We start from the raw sequence: 17,171 nt of genomic DNA, 5'->3' as shown, positions 1-17,171 counted from the left end.
CCCTGTGTCTCCCCATGTGTCTCCACTTGGATTTGTCCCCACCGTGTTTCTGCCCCCGGTGTCTCTTCTGTCACCCCCTCTGTACCCTCCCCCCTGGTCCGTCTCGACGTCTCTGTCCCGTTTCCCCGTATCTCAAAGTATGTCGCCCCGTGTCTATCTTTGCGTTTCTCCCATCGTCTCCCGGTGTCTCCACGTGTCTCTTGCCCCCCGTGTCTCCTTTTGTCCCTCGGTATCCCTCTCTCAACGTGTCTCTGCCCCCCATGTCTCCACGTGTCTCTGCCCTCCGTATCTCTTGTCCCCCGGTGCCCTGTCTGCACGTGTCTATGCCCCCCGTGTTTCTGCCCCCCCCGTGTCTCCACGTGTCTCTGCCCCCCCCCCGTGTCTCCACGTGTCTCTGCCCCCCCCCGTCTCCACGTGTCTCTGCCCCCCCCCTCCCCGTGTCTCCACGTGTCTCTGCCCCTCCCGTGTCTCCACGTGTCTCTGCCCCCCCCCCGTCTCTACGTGTCTCTGCCCCCCCGTGTCTCCACGTGTCTCTGCCCCCCCCCGTGTCTCCACGTGTCTCTGCCCCCCCCCGTGTCTCCACGTCTCTGCCCCCCCCGTGTCTCCACGTGTCTCTGCCCCCCCCCGTGTCTCCACGTGTCTCTGCCCCCTCCCCGTGTCTCCACGTGTCTCTGCCCCCCCCGTGTCTCCACGTGTCTCTGCCCCCCCCCCCGTGTCTCCACGTGTCTCTGCCCCCCCCCCGTGTCTCCACGTGTCTCTGCCCCCCCCCGTGTCTCCACGTGTCTCTGCCCCCCCCCCGTGTCTCCACGTGTCTCTGCCCCCCCCCCGCCTCCACGTGTCTCTGCCCCCCCCCTCCCGTGTCTCTGCCCCCCCCGTGTCTCCACGTGTCTCTGCACCCCCCCCCCCGTGTCTCCACGTGTCTCTGCCCCTCCCGTGTCTCCACGTGTCTCTGCCCCCCCCCCCGTCTCCACGTGTCTCTGCCCCCCCCCGTGTCTCCACGTGTCTCTGCCCCCTCCCCGTGTCTCCACGTGTCTCTGCCCCCCCCCCCGTCTCCACGTGTCTCTGCCCCTCCCGTGTCTCCACGTGTCTCTGCCCCCCTCCCGTGTCTCCACGTGTCTCTGCCCCCCCCCCTCCCCGTGTCTCCACGTGTCTCTGCCCCCCCCGTGTCTCCACGTGTCTCTGCCCCCCCCCCGTGTCTCCACGTGTCTCTGCCCCCCCCGTGTCTCCACGTGTTCTCTGGCACTCGCTCCACCGGGCGACCCACACAGGCGCCCAGTCTCAGCACAGCGCTCTCCTTTCCCCGCAAGCACACACACACACACAAACCCCCAGAGCAACAGCAACAACAACAACAACGCGAGCAGCCGCACTCACTCGGGGAGTAACCAAGCGAGAAGCGACGCACGACGGCAGGCAACAACAAACTGAGGCGGACAGCTCGCGACTCCGCGTTCACGACCGACGAAAGGCGAACGGCCGCCCGACTCGCACGCCCAGACGAGAAACGCGCGGGGCCCACCTCGACTAAGGCCTCGCCGGCACTGCGCATGCGCGTGGTGGGAGAGAGGGAGGGGGGTCAGGGGTGAGCGCGTGGCGGTGTGATCACGTGGTCGTCCTCCACCCTCACCCACCCCTTTCACCCCCACCCCCCGTCCTCCTCGCTCGCTCGTAACCGACTCAGCCCGTGAGGTGGGGGGGGTGTTGAGGGGGGAGGGGTTGGGGGGGAGGGGAGGGGTTGGGGGGAAGGGGTTGTTAAGGGAGGGGGTTGTTGGGGGGGTAGGCTCCCAGACACGTGGAGTGCACGCGCGCCACGTGTCTCGGGATTTACTCGACTCATGCGCGCTTTTTTGCATTGCATTATGGGTAAACCGCATGCAAATACAACGGTGGACGACCTCGCCTGCTATGGAGGAGAACGTGGGTTCGATCCCATACGGTTAACCCCGTATTCTTGAAGAGGGAAATTTAGTTTTCAGGTCCATACGGCGTACAGCCGTTTCAATGCGGGCAATAATTGTGTCTATTTGTTTGTGTTCCCCCCTTATGATGGGACGTTGTAAGATAAACGTCGAGATTTATAAGGGCACGGGGTGCCCAATAAGATCTGAATTGGTCTGGAATAAGGGAGGCAATAATAAGGGAATTTTTCTCCGGGTCCTTTAGAAACGCGTTTGGCTGATCTAAATGCCCACATTTGCCACTGCATTGAGCTATCATTTGTGGCCAGGTCGTTTCCGAAAAAGAGCTAAAATCCTCACTTGGTAAAAAAAATGTGTACATATATAGTGTATAGATATAAATAAAGTCGATACAATATGCTTGTACTATTTGTTTTATTTATGGCCACAGTGCTCTTGACGACCGTGTAGAGTTTTGTGTTTGTTAAATTGTGATCGTGCACCACTGCCAACGCAAGCGGCATCAACGAATTGTTTGTTTAACGTCTGTAAATCGGTAAGAGTTGACACGTCGCTTGTGCTGAGCGAGACTATCGCAAGAGCTTGGGAAAAGAGACGGTGATGGGAGATAATTCCAGAGTGGAGCAGAGCGAGGGACGAATCAGAGAGAGAGAAGTGATTCATAATAGATGCTGGGGCAAGGCCACGTACTGATCGTACCAACTGTGTTTTTTGGTACCCTCCACCACCCGACACGGCCAAGCAAATGAATGGCCACGTGGTGTTGTACAAGCATGTAACACACCAATTACTAGTGTCCTAGCTCCACCGTAAGTAAGAGTACAATGCTCATCACCACATTTACTATATGTTTGCTAAATTTGATTGTGAGAATTGTTCTTCAAATTTGTCGGCGAGATGAAACAAAACAATAATCTTTAGATTTGAAGCTTTCGTGACTACAAGGATTCATCTTCTTTGGTTCTTTCGGTAAAGTCACGTAGAATGAGAATATTATTGTGTTGTGAGAATATTATTGTGTTGTAAATTTTATTGTGTTATTTTATTATTTTATTCTCATTCTACGTGACTTTACCGAAAGAACCAAAGAAAACAATAATCGGCGTGTCCAGCTCACGCCGGCTGGCAGAGGGTGTTAACGACACAGTTGTGGCCAGATCATTACGCGGCCTAAACAACAACAAAAACAATTACAGTGAGGGAAAAAAGTATTTGATCCCCTGCTGATTTTGTACGTTTGCCCACTGACAAAGAAATGATCAGTCTATAATTTTAATGGTAGGTTTATTTGAACAGTGAGAGACAGAATAACAACAACAAAAATCCAGAAAAACGCATGTCAAAAATGTTATAAATTGATTTGCATTTTAATGACGGAAATAAGTATTTGACCCCTCTACAAAACATGACTTAGTACTTGGTGGCAAAACCCTTGTTGGCAATCACAGAGGTGAGATGTTTCTTGTAGTTGGCCACCAGGTTTGCACACATCTCAGGAGGGATATTGTCCCACTCCTCTTTGCAGATCTTCTCCAAGTCATTAAGGTTTCAAGGCTGACGTTTGGCAACTCGAACCTTCAGCTCCCTCCACAGATTTTCTATGGGATTAAGGTCTGGAGACTGGCTAGGCCACTCCAGGTCCTTAATGTGCTTCTTCTTGAGCCACTCCTTTGTTGCCTGGGTCCTGTGTTTTGGGTCATTGTCATGCTGGAATACCCATCCACGACCCATTTTCAATGCCCTGGCTGAGGGAAGGAGGTTCTCACCCAATATTTGACGGTACATGGCCCTGTCCATCGTCCCTTTGATGCGGTGAAGTTGTCCTGTCCCCTTAGCAGAAAAACACCCCCAAAGCTTAATGTTTCCACCTCCATGTTTGACGATGGGGATGGTGCTCTTGGGGTCATAGGCAGCATTCCTCCTCCAAACACGGCGAGTTGAGTTGATGCGAAAGAGCTCCATTTTGGTCTCATATGACCACAACACTTTCACCCAGTTGTCCTCTGAATCATTCAGATGTTCATTGGCGAACTTCAGACGGGCATGTATATGTGCTTTCTTGAGCAGGGGGACCTTGCGGGCGCTGCAGGATTTCAGTCCTTCACGGCGTAGTGTGTTGCCAATTGTTTTCTTAGTGACTATGGTCTCAGCTGCCTTGAGATTATTGACAAGATCCTCCCGTGTAGTTCTGGGCTGATTCCTCACCGTTCTCATCATCATTGCAACTCCACGAGGTGAGATCTTGCATGGAGCCCCAGGTCGAGGGAGATTGACAGTTCTTTTGTGTTTCTTCCATTTGCGAATAATCGCACCAACTGTTGTCACCTTCTCACCAAGCTGCTTGGCAATGGTCTTGTAGCCCATTCCAGCCTTGTGTAGGTCTACAACCTTGTCCCTGACATCCTTGGAGAGCTCTTTGGTCTTGGCCATGGTGGAGAGTTTGGAATCTGATTGATTGCTTCGGTGGACAGATGTCTTTTATACAGGTAACAAGCTGAGATTAGGAGCACTCCCTTTAAGAGTGTGCTACTAACCTCAGCTCGTTATCTGTATAAAAGACACCTGGGAGCCAGAAATCTTTCTGATTGAGAGGGGGTCAAATACTTATTTCCCTCATTAAAATGCAAATTAATTTATAACATTTTTGACATGCACTTTTCCGGATTTTTTTGTTGTTATTCTGGCTCTCACTGTTCAAATAAACCTATCATTAAAATTATAGACTGATCATTTCTTTGTCAGTGGGCAAACGTACAAAATCAGCAGGGGATCAATTATTTTTTCCCTCATAACACTGGCTGTAAAACCCTAGTCGGTGTGAAGAGAGCGAGAGAAAGAGACCGAGAGAGCGGTGGCGTGACCTGCAATGTTTGTGGTTGAACAAAGTGTGCAGGATGAGACGCCTGGCAAAGACCGGGGGTCCTCAGTTCAGTTCATTTCATTTATTAGGTATAGCCCTGTGAGCCATTCGGCTCTTGAATCGGGTGCAACCGCAACAAACAAAAACATGAACAAGGAACATCTTAAAGTGACTACGCGCAACAGAAAAATCTAGGAAAACACAACAAAGTTTTCCAGAAAAAGCACCGAATATCAATGCTTTGTGCAAAAATCCCAGTGGGATGCAAGTCAAACAATAACAACCATAAGACAATTTAGATTCAAGTGATCAGTCTAACTCCGTACTACAACAAACAAATATGGCTAAACCAAAACGTTTTCGAAATCGCCAAAATAAAGCTATTAAAACAATGTAACAGTGATCATAGGAACTGTGATTGAAATTTAACAATAAACGATATGTACATAACATCTACGACCGGTGCTCAGCACGGGTGGACGAGAAATCAACGAGGGAAGTTCACGGATCGCTCGACATAGAGCAATGCCGTTCACGAGCCTGCGATGCAATACGCCACGTAGCACGCACACACATATGAAGCCATTGGAGCTATGCACTTGTGAATCTAGATTGAAAACGGATTCCTTTAGAACTTATTGTTGTTGCGTTGAGTTTCCTGTCCTTCGCCACACCTCCGATTAGCACGGTTGGCTACGTACGGTGCGAAAGAAGTTCAACGTATATATATGAACTTCCCCAGGTGCTATATTCTTGGTTCTTTCAGTAAAGTCACGTAGAAGGGAAACAATAAAATAATAAAAGTATAAAACAATAAAATGATCGGTTAAGTCACGTAGAAGGGAAACAAGAAAATAATAAAAATATAAAACAATACAATTCTCACAGTGAGAATTCTCACAGTGATAATTTTATTGTTTTATATTTTTAGATAAAAGTGAGAATTCTCACAGTGAGACTTTTATTGTTTTATATTTTTATTATTTTATTGTTTCCCTTCTACGTGAATTTACCGAAAGAACCAAGAATATGAATCCCTGCAGTCACGAAAGCTTTCAATCAAAAATCCCCAAGTGCTGTTTAGTGAGCACCTGCGAAGGCTGGCACGGCACACGTGGGGATTGGGTGGCCAACACCGCGCCCGGCCGCCTTCGTCTCCCCGGCGCTGATGTTTACTGCACATGTCATCAAGTACTCGTTTCAGGGTATGTCGACCGAGGAGACGCCTAGGACCGATTCAAATATTCGCCACACACACACATACAGTATACAGTGTACAGTATACAGAATTAGAATATGTATGTATCTTGGATAAATCCGATTAGCTATGAAGCTCTTTTTCACAGATGTTAATATTATATGCACATTATTGTTATTATTATCACATGCTTATAGATATAGGCATTTTGCTGGACCTGCAGGGCAGCGCTTAGCGCACTGCGCTACAAACCCAACATCCAAGCCGAGTTCGATTCACGGCTAACATCAGTGGCGAGTGATCTACGTGCACGCGCTGCCCACGCCGCCTCCCCCTCCCCAGCCACCCGCAATAACCGGCCTGGTGAAGTTTGGTCAAATTGCCCGCCTTGACTGGCAAAGTGTAGAGGAGGGGGCTTCATCCAGCAGCGGATTGACAAAGGCTGTACATGTTCTGTGAGGTGGGCACGACTATCTACGTCTGCAGTGTCTGTGTTCGGGGTGGAGCGCTCAGCCGTTACATCGGCAGCGGCGACCGCCACCACGCCGCACCCGGCGATTGGCGGCATGATCACAATAACGTTGACCTCTGTCGGTGGCACAGCCCTGTCGTTACATCTTTGACCTCTGATGAGTGCACCGGGCTTTGTCCTCTGTGTGTGAGACAGAAAGATAGAGAGTGTCCGGTGGTTGAGTGAGGAAGAGAGCTGGGATAGTTAAAGACAGCTGGGGTCGTGTGAAAGAGATCTGTGATGGTGGGAGAGAGATCTGGGATGGTGGGAGAGAGATCTGAGATGGTGAGAGATCTGGGATGGTGGGAGATAGATCTGGGATAGTGAGAGAGAGAGTTGGGATGGTGAGAGAGAGATCTGGGATAGTGGGAGAGAGATCTGGGATAGTGGGAGAGAGATCTGTGATGGTGGGAGATAGATCTGGGATAGTGGAAGAGAGATTTGGGATGGTGGGAGAGAGATCTGGGATCGTGGAAGGGAGATCTGGGATGATGAGATAGAGATCTGGGATGGTGGGAGAGAGATCTGGGATGGTGGGATCTGGGATGGTGAGAGAGAGATCTGGGATGGTGAGAGAGAGATCTGGGATGGTGAGAGAGAGAAATCTGGGATGGTGGGAGAGAGATCTGGGATAGTGGGAGAGAGATCTGGGATAGTGGGAGAGAGATCTGGGATAGTGAGAGAGAGAGAGATCTGGGATGGTGGGAGAGAGATCTGGGATAGTGAGAGAGAGATCTGGGATGGTGAGAGAGAGATCTGGGATGGTGAGAGAGAGATCTGGGATGGTGGGAGAGAGATCTGGGATGGTGGGATAGAGATCTGGGATGGTGAGAGAGAGAAATCTGGGATGGTGGGAGAGAGATCTGGGATAGTGGGAGAGAGATCTGGGATAGTGGGAGAGAGATTTGGGACACGGAGAGAGGGAGAACTGGGATGGTGGAATAGGGAACTGAGACAGAGAGAGGGAGAGAGCTGGGACACACAGAGAGAGGAAGAAAGATGAGAAGTCTAGAAAGTGAGATGGCTGAATGGTGCGTGAGAGCTGGGATGGTGAGAGAAGGAGATGGGACACAGAGATAACTGGGATGGTGGGAGAGGGAGAGAGCTGGGACTCACACACACGGGGATGGCGAGAGAGGGAGGTGGCTCGGACAGCAGGCTTTATTTACACGCGGCTGCCGCACCCTAATAATAATTATTGTCGATGAGAGGCGCGGCCCGGCTCGGTCCCATCGCGCCCTTCGCTCGCCGCTCTCGTTGCACGCGGATTTACCGACTCTTGCGGAGCAAACAAAGACAAAGGTCCCCCGTGTAGTAAACCACGCAGACGGTCGGGGCAAGTGCCATCAGCGAACACCTGTTAAGGCCGGAACGGAGATGTTCTTACACATCGCTCCGCCTTTGTATGTACGTTGAACTTCTTTCGCACCGTACGTAGCCAACCGTGTAATCGGAGGTTCCAATGTTTACATACCGCACCAGGTACTGATTTAATGCTGAGCAGAGCTAGGGGAGACCCAAATAAATAAGCAGACGATGCACCTCGTTCACGTATCTATCCCTCCAGGTAAAAAAGACTAGTTTTTTTACACGTCCCATCACTCGTACTACCTTCTGGAAGTGCCTAATAGTTGTAACAGCATTGGTTCAACACCAGCGAACTCTGGACCGGTTTTGACATTCAATACCTCATCAGCAGACTCACAGGGACACAATGGTCTCCCATTGTGAATTAGGCGGTGCGTGTCTTTAACGTCATCTGTGAACGGAGGCAATGCTGCGGTAGGGTTCCGAAGCTCTAAAGAAGGAATCGAACCGTTGTGTGATGGCTAAAGGGCTCCCTGGATAATTGCTGTCTCACAAATAGACTCCCCCAGCGCCCTTAATTGGTGACGTGTCGGTCTGTACGTGTGTATGTGTCTGTGTATATGTTTCTGTGTGTGTATGTGTATGTGTCTCACTCCGAATCAGTCGAGCGGCAATATCTTTTCATCGGTTGCGTAACGCTATGTGGAAGCTACCTGGTCTGTCGCTCCGCACTAAGCTTCAGGTCTTCTCGGCCACGGTCATTCCATCCCTTCTCTACGCTTGCGAAACGTGGACCCCCCTAATGGAACATCTTCGCCGGTTAGAAACATTTAGGCTAGCCTGCCTACGATCCATCCTGGGTTTAACCAGGCTGGATTGTGTGAGGAGCTCACAAATCCTTGAGAGATCTGGGCAAGGTCCCATCGATGAGCTCCTCCGGCAGGCAAGGCTGCGTTGGCTGGGTCATGTAGCCCGCATGCCCAGCCATCGCATGCCGAAACAGCTTTTGTTCGGCCGGATCGAGGGGGCTAAACGGGCGCGGCACGGGCTAGAGAAGAGATGGAGTGATGTGGTACAGGAGGACGTGGAGCTGAGTGGACTTGCCGATGACTGGTACCAGCGGTGTCAACATCGGCCTCTGTGGAGGAGGCTCGTGAAGGACGCTATTGGGCAGTTGGAGGCAGTAGCCCTCCAACAACAACGGAGGGTGGAGGAGCGACGCTCACAACAACGAGCGGAGCGCCGGGTGGCTAAAGCACAGCAGATTGGCACAGTAGGGGGGCACAGGTGGTGCATCAGCCAGTCATCTCAGTCATCTTAGTCAGTCGACCCGTGGCACTTGGGTCTGCCCCGTGACCTCCTGCCAACGGGCGTTCGACACTTCACGTGGCCTCAAGGTGCACATGGCCTGGCACAAGCGTCGTGGTGACGTCACCGCCACTTAGTGGCGAATGGCGGTTGTTGTGTCTGTGTATGTGTCTGTGTGTGTATTCGTGGGGAGCGGTAGTGCAGCGGTTAACACGCTGCGCTATGAACCCGGAGACCCGGGTTCGATTCCCGCTCACGGCCAACACCAGCGACGATTATCTGAACCGGTTCCGGGCCTCCCCTAGATCGACTCAGCCCCAAACGAGTGCGGTGTGTAAAAACATCGCCACTGGGGAGACAAAGGCGGTCGGGCGTGGTGCTGGCCAACCACCCCCTCGCGTGCCGAGCCGGCCGTTATAGGCGCTCGCTAACAGCACTTGCCCCAACACTCTGTTAAGGCTATGCGGGGGATCGTTGTCTTTGTGTTTACATGTCTTTAGGGATCGGTAATTTCGTGTTTAGCGCACTACACTACAAACCCGACCACCCGAGTTAGACTCCCGCTCACGGCCAACATCAGTGAACCGCTCCTGCCCTGGAATAGTGTCGACTCCCCTAGGTCGACTTTGGGTAAAAAAATAATTGTAATCGATGCGCTGTGTAAACATAGCCCGTCTGATAGCAGCCTCTGGGTGTCTCTCTGTGCGTGATCTGTGCACGATCGTGGGTGTCGGCAGCCACCGATCCTCGCTTGCTTTTTATCGGCTTGAGGGTCGCACTCAATCACTGGGTTCCACTCTGGAATTTAATGCAAATTGAGTGTGAACCGAGCTTATGAGTAACACCGAATGGTAATGTGCTGGGTGTTTTTTTATTGCGTTCTCGTTGTTATCATTACACTCGACCTGTCTTTGTACCAAATGTAACCAGTTGAGTGCTTCTAGAACACCATAGAATTAACATCATTGTGGATTTGCATACAGTATATACGCACACGCGTATGTATATGTACATGTGTCCGTGCGGATTAGTTGTCCGTATGCGCACGGGTAGGCGTGTATTAGTGTATAGGTTTATGTGTGTATGCATATATGTCTCGAAAATGTTGTGTATATTCTGCATGTAGCAAATGTGTGCGCAGGGTATATGGTTGTATGACTGTACCTCCGCATACGCGGTGGTGTAGCGGTTAACTATGGAGACAAAGGCGGCCGGGCGTGGTGCCGGCCACCCACCCCCTCGTGTGCCGTGCCGGCCTTCATAGGTGCTCGCTCACAGCACTTGCCCCAACAGTCTGTTACAGGCTATACGGGGGATCTTTGTCTTTGTTGTGTGCGGAGGCTGCTGCTGTTGACAGTTCAGGGTCACCGCGTGTCGCGCTCCGTGCTCGCTTCACCCGCGAGCACGCGTGCAACCTCACAACATCATCACAACATCATCACAACATCATCACAACTTCATCACAACATCACAGAATCATCATCACGACACCACATCATCACAGCATCATTTATAGCATCACCCCCATTGTCGTCATCACAACATCACCATATTCTCATATCACAACATTTACAGCACCTTAACACCACAACGGCATCACGTAATCACCTCCCAGCATCACAACACCGTCAAATGACATCATCGCCACTTCACCACACCACGAGAACATCACCACCACATGACCAGTCACCCGTTCTTTCAGTGGGAGGTCGCTCCTCATTTTCCCTCTGCCCCCCCCTTCCCCCGGGGTCCTATAACTCGTTCCCCCAGCCATCTGTGCTGTCGACTCCTTGTGCCCCTGCAAGTCGACTCAGGGTTCCTCCTCTGCCTACGCCTGCCCCCCTCCCCTCCTCACCACACAGCTCTCCCTCCAAAGTAAATACGGCACTGTTCCTCTACAGAACCCTACGTGGCATTGTTTTGTACTAAACGCGAGTGAGTGTGTGCGTGTGTTATGTTTATAGTGGGGAGCGGTGGTGTAGCGGTGGGCGCGCTGCGCTGCGAACCTGGCGACCCGGGGTCGATTCCCGCTCACGGTCAACACCAGTGACGATTATTTGAACCGGTCCTGGGCCTCCCCTAGGTCGACTCAGCTTAAATTGAGTACCTGGTGCGGTGTGTAAACCGCCACTGGGGAGACAAAGGCGGCCGGGCGTGGTGCCGGCCACCCCCTCGTGTGCTGTGCCGGCGTTCATAGGTGCTCGCTAACAGCACTTGCCCCAACAGTCTGTTAAGGCTATACGGGGGATCTTTGTTTTGTATATATAGTGGGGTAGCAGCAGCGTGATGCGCTACGAACCCGGCGACGCGACCTCGATTCCCGCTCACGATCAATAATCAATGAGATTATTTGAACCGATCCTGCCCCCCCCCACCCCCGCTAGGTCGACTCAGCCTCAAATGACTACCTGGTGTGATCTGTGGTAAACATCGCTACGAGGGAGATAAAGGCGGCCGGGCGTGGTGCTGGCCACCCACCCCCTCGTGTGCCGTGCCGGCCTTCAGAGGTGCTACTCGCTTGCAGCACTTGTCCCAATAGGTATGTTAAGGCTGTGGGGAGGCTGGGGCATCTTTGACTTTTGATTTAAAGCTTTCGTGACTGCAGGGATTCATATTCTTGGTTCTTTCGGTAAAGTCACGTATAGAATGGAAACAATAACATAATACTTGCTTGTGTTGCAGTCGAAACGTCGTGAGAATTTTATTGCTTTATGTTTTATCATGTTATTGTTTCCTTTCTACGTGACTTTACCGAAAGAACCAAGAATATCTTTGACTTTGTTTAGGTGTATATGAATGTTTATTCTTAGCGGTGTATGTTTACGCGTGTACGTGTGCGTGTGTATGTTAAGCCCTGCGTGTAATGTACCTGCATCACTAACACATCGGCGTTAATAATCACCGGTGACTGGCATTGCTCGCTTTTAATCGGCTATAACGTGACGCACAACGGGAGGCGAATTACTCGGTTCACCAATTATGGGAATCGCGTATTTGTAAGTGTTTAGGATGAGATCTAATTTTGGGGCTGCATTTTGCAGTATTTGGTTTTGGAATTGACCGGTTATGAGCCGAGCTTGGGATATAATCGTGCGCAATTTAAGCTCTATGAACCTTCCAGAATATTGCCATTAGTTTAAGAGTCGCTCATTCACAATCGTCTATCAATATTATTAATTACACGAACGTATACATGTATGTGTGTACATGCTGTATGTGTATACGTGTGCACATTTCAACAATCACAATGCCATGTACAGAGCGGAATATGCATCCGTCTATGGGCGTATGGTGCAAATCTGCGTACAATATGAAATGCATCACACTATCATTTACAGCTGACGCTGTAATCATAAAAAATATATGAAATATGTTTTCTTTAAATGATCATTCTAAGTGCATATATTGAAATATAAAATACCTACATGCAGACCGTTTTCGGAAACAGCATATGTTAATGTCAATGAATACATGTATAAATAGATAAATACGCACACACTTAGTATGTGTACATTTTAGAATCTATAGTAGACTCGTGTATTTTCCGCAAGCGTTGTTTTTTTATATTGTTTTATTGTAAGATTATTCTAAATGCTTAGGAAATAAATAGAGAAAGACATATCACCAATCTCAGATGTTCTGGTGACATCGCCATTATATCACAACCAATTAAACCGAGGCACAGGAAATGATTGAATGACGTCACAAAGAGGGAAGCATGGTCGGGGCACGAACAGCAACCAATAGGCGAGGCTCGGCAACGTAGCTCAACAGAATCACGTGACGTCCGGAGAGATAAAAAAAAACATTATTGACGGCGGTCTGGGATCAAAGTGAGGATATTAAGGGGGTGAACAAGACCTTAATGTTTTGGGCTCTGTGAACTGAAAATTCAATTTATTATACAATGCACATTGATTGTAGAGTATTTTTTTATCGGTGCAGCTATATTATTTAAAAATGTTTTTTGTTGTTGTAAATTTAACACGTAAGGCCCACTAAGCTATATAGCTCTTTTTCAGAAGCGAGGCGGCTTATCATGCGGACGATTAGAGCAGCCAAACACTCTGAACGCACGTTTATAAATGTGAGGCGCAAAAAAAACCGGAGGACCCGGAGAAAAATCCACGCGATCACGGGGAGAGAGAGTGAGAATCCACGACTTCCTGCATACCAGGCGAGGGCGTTAACACCTCGCCACCGCGACGCCCCCCCCCCCCCCAACTACAAACATGACCACCGACAGAGACAATGTCTGACAAATCTGAACAGTGCGTGAAGACGCTTTGGAGAGGAGATTGCGTTGCTCGGAACTACACACAGACGTGTAGAGACTGAGGGAGAGCGGGTGGGTGGTGCGGGGGGACGCGTGCTTCAGGAGACAAATGTAAACCGGTGACGTCAAGATTGGCTGCTAAGTGGGCTTGGGCTGCAGGACAAGCTTGGGTGGTGACGCAGTGTGGCAGCCGAACGATTCGACGTTTCGCCTGCCACACTGCGGCAGGGAGATGGAGCGATGAAATCATCCCAGGTGCGGCAGTGAGATGGATTGGGGCATCGCAGGGCCGTGAGGGATGGAGACGCCTTGCGAAGAGCCTTCATCCAGCAGTTGATAGACCATGGCGAGTTATGGTGATGACATGCCACCGCTCAATAATAATAATAATAATGTATTTTATGAATCACGTGGTTTTTTAAAAATATCCGATAAGGCTTTTACGGTTTAAATCGAGAGTGGAAATCAGAGAACTCACGGAACTCGACGAAGCTTGGCCCCTTAAATCCACTTAACGATCATCAGCACTGCGTTAGCCACTTACGCAGCTGCCCCAATGTGATGATGCTGATTATCAAGGTCACTGTTACTGAAGATATTCTGTTTTCATTATTTTTATAGAAGCCACAGCCCGTGAATAAAATATTACCGAACCCAAAGCGTCTAAATAGTTTGGAAATGTATTTTAAAGACTACGTTTAATTTAATGCGTGCTTTCCTACATGCGCAGTGCGTGAAACGTGTGTGTGTGTATATATATAAAACATGTTTTTTACTGTACTCAATCGGCAGTTACCGTTTTGTTGCTGCCACTGTTCCGCTGGCCCGTCCCGCTTTCTGTCGGCGTTGGCGTCACACTCCACGAGAGGCGAATTACTCGGTTCACCGACGAGGGGGGGCCTCGTGCAAGCTGCCATTTACTTGGCGAACTTGAGGCCGCGCCTGCCGCGTGAGCGCGATCCCAAAGCAACGTCCGCACCCCTCGCTATTGGCGCTCCAAAACTCAATATAAAATATGAATAAAATCCGCCTTCTCTGGATATTAACGAAGATTAGACGATCGATGTGCCGACCCTGATGTCACCTTTTCAGCCCCTTCTCGAACACCACGAGAGCGTGCGCCCGATCGCTCACGTTTCGCCCGTGCGTTGACCGTGGGAGTCGCTCCGCACGAAAGGTGCCTCGCCCGATGCCCCCCATTTTGGTCGCCAGGGCGCACGGCGAGGTGGCGGACGCAACTCCCAGCCGCCTTTGTCTCTCCAGCGCTGATGTTTACGCAACGCGCCGTGAGACCGGTGCAGATGGTCACCGCTGCTATTGCCCTGCGTGGCCGGAAATCGAACTCAGAACCCCTGGGGAGGAGGGGGGGGGGAGGTCTTAGGGGTTCATGGCATATCCATTTTCATTTTCATCATCATCATCATCACCATCGTTGCACGTCCGATTAGCACGGTTGGCTACGTACGGTGCGAAAGAGGCTCAACATACGGTACATCATTAACAATTCGTGCATTTGCAATTCGCCATCGGAATGTGGAATTTCCAATACCGCTTCGAGCCAATTCGGGGTAGAATAGCGCCACCTTAGAGTCGACGCGGTTCGTTGTGGACGGAGTTGACCTGACACCCTAGTGGCGCTGTCGGTAGACGCTGAGTGTAACACGGCGTCTCCTCGTGTGGTCGACTCAGCCTCAAATGAGTACCCGCTGCGATGTATAAGGGGCCGTCCATAAATGACGTCACGCGATTTTGTACGATTTCTGACCCCCCCCCCCCACCATTCGTCACACGGCGTTACAAAAAGTCAGACCCCCCCCTCAAATATGACGTCACAAAGCTCTGCCCCCCCAAAATATAAAACATGCTTCAAATCGCTTTAAACTATTGTCATTGTAGTGCGTATTTAATGTGGCGCTGCACTCTGATGTTGTAGGAGAAAACATGTATTTAAAAGTCTATTTAATTAAGTAGAACGTGTTATCTATATATATTTAAAGTTTCGCATTTTGATGTGACGTCACATTTCTCAACCCCCCCCCCCCATCGTCCCACATCGTCACAAATGTCTGACCCCCCCCCCCCCCAGGTGCGTGACGTCATTTATGGACGGCCCCTAAGAACACCGCCACTCGGGAGACAAAGGCATTCCCGGCGTGGTGCTGGCCGCCCACCCGCTCGTGTGCCGTGACCGCCTTCATAGGCGCTCGCTAACAGCACTTGTCCCAACAGTCCGTTAAGGCTCTACGGGGGATCTTTGTCTTTTATATATATAGGAGAGCTGTAGTGTAGTGGCTCGCGCATTGCTCTAGGAACCCAGCGATCCGAGTTCGATTCGCGCTCACGACCAAGAACAGTGGCGAATATTTAAACCGGCCCTGGGTCTCCCCTAGAGAGACTCAGCCTCAAATGGGCACCCCCTCGTGTGCCGTGCCGGCCTTCATTGGTGCTTCGCGCTTACAGCACTTGCCCCAACAGTCATTTCAGGCAACACGGGGGATCTTTGTGTGTGCGTGTGTATATATATAATGACGAACATGTTGAGTTTGTTGTATGTGTACGGCCAAGCTGAACAGTGCGCAGAGAAACACGAGGTGGGGCCATTCCTCGATCGACACTGACAAAACAGAAAGAGGAGCACGTGGATTCGAGACATCACGGTTGACTGTGAGTACGTAGCAAGTGGGCTTGGGGCAGGACGCGTCACGGCTAGATGGGACGATGATGGGGGGACCCGTGGTCGAGACTAACCGCGGAGTGGCAGCACAATGTATGGCACACGCCCGAGAGGACATCCACTGGAGGAGATGGAGCGGGCGGGGGGGATCAGCTGGGTGGATTATTTAATGGCTGCTGCGTGGACAAGGCTTCATCCAGCAGCGGATTGAACATGGCCGATAATAATAATAACCATGACGGCTAGCGTGCTTAAGTACACACTGCGTATAACAACAACAACCGCCGTTTGCCACTAAGTGGCGGTGACAGAATATTGGAATCAGAATATTTATGTATACTGGAGAAATCCGACGAGCTATACAGCTCTTTTGCGCAGATGTCCAGTAGGGGTGGGTAAGAACGTCACAACAACAAACAGTACAAAACACACGATTGGAGTGCAGAGTCCAAGAAAGGTAAATGAATCACGTGTACAAATGAAACGAAATCATCCCCATTCTGGCAGACAAAGCCCATTGAGGTGTATGAACTTATTGTTCAAAAGCGACCTGGCCACAAATGATCGTGCAAACAAAGTGGCTTATCGTTTGGACATTTATAGCAGCAAAATCATCTAAACAGTCACGACGCCACGACGCTTGTGCCAGGCTCGGGGTATACCGTTGAGCCCACGCGAAGTGTGGCATCTTTTTTGATTTTGTTTTAAACGACTCTGGTGTTGTTATTTACGTTGTCAAACACTCATTAGGGGAATTGGATAAACATCATCCGATCGAAGGATCCTCCCCTTGAAGAGGGAGGCGAGGCCTCCATCGGTAAATAACTGGCGCTGACAGCTTCCAAGTGAGGCGACGTTCAGCGAAGCGTGCGCCCGTAGCACCAGGCGCATCGCGCAGCGAAAGCCAGGGAGGCGAGTTTAGAGTCCTGGCCACGGCTATCATCAGTGGCGAATGATGACAGCCGTGGTGCAAGAATGGTCAAACAATCATCCATCAACCGACACGGGGTGTGGGGAGGCCATCATCCAGCAGTGGATTTACCATGGGCTGAAAATGAATGCCATCTGGCATTTTAACGATTATTATGACGTTTTATGTGGCTCTGTAATGTATATA

At 50.6% G+C, this 17,171-nt stretch overlaps 1 protein-coding gene across 2 annotated transcripts in view; it reads right to left on the bottom strand.

Moving 5' to 3' along the window:
* ZCCHC7 (zinc finger CCHC-type containing 7) overlaps positions 1-1,626 on the bottom strand; it is a 214,516-nt gene extending 212,890 nt beyond the window's left edge. The window contains exon 1 of one of the 2 annotated variants that reach the window (XM_032949698.2): positions 1,520-1,626. The gene's annotated coding sequence lies outside the window, so the exon portion shown is untranslated. The other variant, XM_032949699.2, reaches the window with a different exon arrangement.
* Positions 1,627-17,171: the final 15,545 nt, after the last annotated feature.

The sequence above is a fragment of the Petromyzon marinus genome, chromosome 8, assembly GCF_048934315.1.
Source record: "Petromyzon marinus isolate PM22_M1 ecotype Great Lakes invasive population chromosome 8, UKy_Petmar_22M1.pri1.0, whole genome shotgun sequence".
NCBI lineage: Eukaryota > Metazoa > Chordata > Hyperoartia > Petromyzontiformes > Petromyzontidae > Petromyzon > Petromyzon marinus.
The sequence above is the reverse complement of the archived record's forward strand: the minus strand, read 5'-3'. Positions and strand labels throughout refer to the sequence as shown.